Source organism: Tympanuchus pallidicinctus, unplaced genomic scaffold (assembly GCF_026119805.1).
Source record: "Tympanuchus pallidicinctus isolate F22 unplaced genomic scaffold, pur_lepc_1.0 scaffold3, whole genome shotgun sequence".
NCBI classification, from domain to species: Eukaryota; Metazoa; Chordata; class Aves; order Galliformes; family Phasianidae; genus Tympanuchus; species Tympanuchus pallidicinctus.
The window spans coordinates 76,783,330-76,786,094 of record NW_026294747.1 but is presented as its reverse complement, the minus strand read 5'-3'; the positions used below and the strand labels follow the sequence as shown (position 1 = coordinate 76,786,094).

Sequence of the window (2,765 nt, the reverse complement as noted above, 5' to 3'; positions counted from 1 at the left end):
GAGCAGGGCAGGGAGCTGGGCCTGCTGTGTACCTGGGAGGAGCACGCGCGCTGCGCCACGTCGCTTTTCCTTTATGGTGTTCTGTGGGGTTTTGTGCACCCGGAGTGGGAAAATGGTGGCATTTCATCATTGAGACGTTTTAAATTTTCTCTGCCGTGAACATCATGACAAAACTGTGGCCCGACCCATGAGATCACCTTCGTTTTTCCTCAAGTTATATTCAGGCAGAAACAGGTTATTGGTGCACAACGCAACGTATTTGTTTGACTTTGTATTAGTGAGGCTGGAATGGGAGCGAGCTCTATCTCAGCACCAGTTACAGTGCCATCTCCAACAGCCGTCCGACCACCCGAACTGGGAGGAATGCCGTATTTTGCATCACAGTGCGTTACGTACCTGGTGACACTCCCGGCACAGTGACACCACGGGGCCCCATGAGCAGCACCAAGTGCACACGTGTGGCAATAGGGATGTGTGACTCGGTGCCTCCTGCTGCACCCTGGCCAGGCGCCATACGTCCCCGGCCCTGCAGGGCCTGTTTGGGATCAGTGAGTGTCTCTCTCCCCTCCCCCTCTCCCCCCCGGATTATTTCAGGAACCCAAAAAGGCACCTCTGCAATTTACAATTCCCAGCCACATCAGCACAGCGTAATTGGAAGTAAACAGGGTCAGGGGACAGAGCTCCTCTGAAAGTGATACGTTGTTTAATTGACACGGCAAAATTTTAGGCTTCCAGTTTGCATATTACATCTCCGCCGCTTTTCAATTTGATTTTTTTTAATTTTTATTTATTTATTTATTTATTTATTTTTTAGGCGCAGGAATACCTGTATCAGGCAGAGCAGAGCTGGGGCTTCCACGGGCGGTGCGCTTTGACCATACTCTCTGGGAATAGGACCACGGTCTGCTCGGCCTCAAATGCACGCGGGTAAACACTCAGCCCCCAGCCACCCTGCGAGCTGATTTTTCACGACCATCGTAATTTCAGCAGCGCGGTTAAGAGTGCAGAGTACCTTTTGCAATTGGCAGCTCTAAGGGATGCGAGCGTGCGGGGGAAGGGTAACCCCGCTGAAGGGCGATTGTTTACTCTCTCTAACTGTATTTGGTGCAGGTATTCCTAGAGCGGAGCTTTACAATGGGGGAAAAGGAGGGCGCGAAGATAGCGCGGAGCTGCGGGCGGTGGCGTGCTCAGAGCCACGAGGGCTGCGGGGGGCACCACAAAGGCAGGGATGAAACAGCCGAGAGCGGCAGCGGATCGCCGGCAGAATGTTGACTTTGAGTCACACGGTAAACATCACGTTGTGGCTTTGTTTTCCTTTTTTTTTTTTTTTTTTTTTTTTTCTTCTCCTTTTCTTTGATTTACAATAAATTATCCTCCCGAGATTGATCGATGAGTGGAATCCTTAACATTTAATTTAGGAATGATCTAGTATAAATAAAGCACCAATCCAAAGAAAGAAACCAGCAGTCCTTCAGCCGAAACCCCGCTGATTCAGCACTCGGCCTTCCCGGGGCCGCAAACTTTTGGGCCGCTCTCGGAGCTTCGCCTGTCCCCCCGCACCGGGGCCCTTCTGCAGCCCTCGGCCCCAGGCCCTGCTGCTGCGCGGCGGCCTTCCTTTCTTTTTTTCTTTTTTCTTTTTTTTTTTTTTTTTTCCTTTCTTTTGGAGGGGCTTTGGTGGCAGGGAGGGAAACAGTGAACCTCTTGAAGCGTATTTCCTCGGAATCCAACCGGGAATCTCCCAAAAGGAGGGGAAAGCGAGGATAAATTGCAATAATTCAAAGTGTAGGGAATCAGGAATTTTTAAACAGTGTTTTTAATTGAAAATAAAGCTAAAGCATGCTTTTCAACAGTGCAAATTTCCATCATTTTGATTTACCTCTTCCATCATCACAATATATTACACCGGCATGTCTCTCCGAGGCGAGGCCCTCGCCCCCGCCCGCTCCACTATTTCGATATTAAGTGCAAATAGAGATAATCGCCTCTGATTGTCACGTGCGGTAGAAACGTTTCTGCTACATAGAGAGGACGGCCTGGAAACAAAAACCGACAGCGCCGGGGTTCGGGGCTGAGGACAACGAAGCGGCAGCGCCCGAGTTCAGGGCCGCAGAGCCACGAGCAGCGCGGGGCTCGCGTTTGTTGCGCTGTTCCCACTCCTGGCCCCTCGCTCCGCTCTCTCTGCGCCGCATTTACTGCTTCGCTATTTCCTGCGGCCCGCGCGGGGTTGCCCATAAATCGCCGCGGGCCGGGCAGGGCTCCGAGCGCCGTGCAAGTTTGCAGGGGCGCGTTCAGAGCGCAGCTTCGGCACGACGTGAGCGGGTAACAGTAACCTTATTTAAGACCTCTGAGTGAAACAAAAAGGCTTCCGATCGCAACGAGGGGCTGTACGAGCGAAAGGACGCCCTTTGCCCGCGCTGCGATCCCCCGTTTCGTGCTGCTCTCTGCCCCCGCCTTCCCCAGGGGCTGAGCGCAGCGCTGTGGGCCCGGGGCACCGCACCGCACCGCTCCGAGCGCCGAGGTGCGGCCAGCCCTCCTGTGCGGCCGTGGCACTTCACAAACTTGAACTGAATTAACAGTTAGACTGCCATGTTCGAAATCTAGTGCATAAATTTAATGGCTCATTCTAGTATTTATTATTCAACCTTTTGACATTTATTTGCAGCAGTTGAATTGAGGTACTGGTGCATTATTAGCATTCAAACAGTAAAGTGTTCCAGCTCTACCGGCGTAACTGAGTTAAGTTGAGTCTTTGCCTGAAGTACTCT

General features: G+C 52.1%; 1 protein-coding gene across 1 annotated transcript in view; it reads right to left on the bottom strand.

Annotated features, from left to right (window-relative positions):
• Nucleotides 1–2,630: 2,630 nt before the first annotated feature.
• Nucleotides 2,631–2,765, bottom strand: part of SKIDA1 (SKI/DACH domain containing 1) — a 2,954-nt gene continuing 2,819 nt past the window's right edge. Inside the window, exon 2 of the mRNA XM_052692306.1 lies at nt 2,631–2,765. This exon is cut by the window's right edge and continues 1,989 nt beyond it. The gene's annotated coding sequence lies outside the window, so the exon portion shown is untranslated.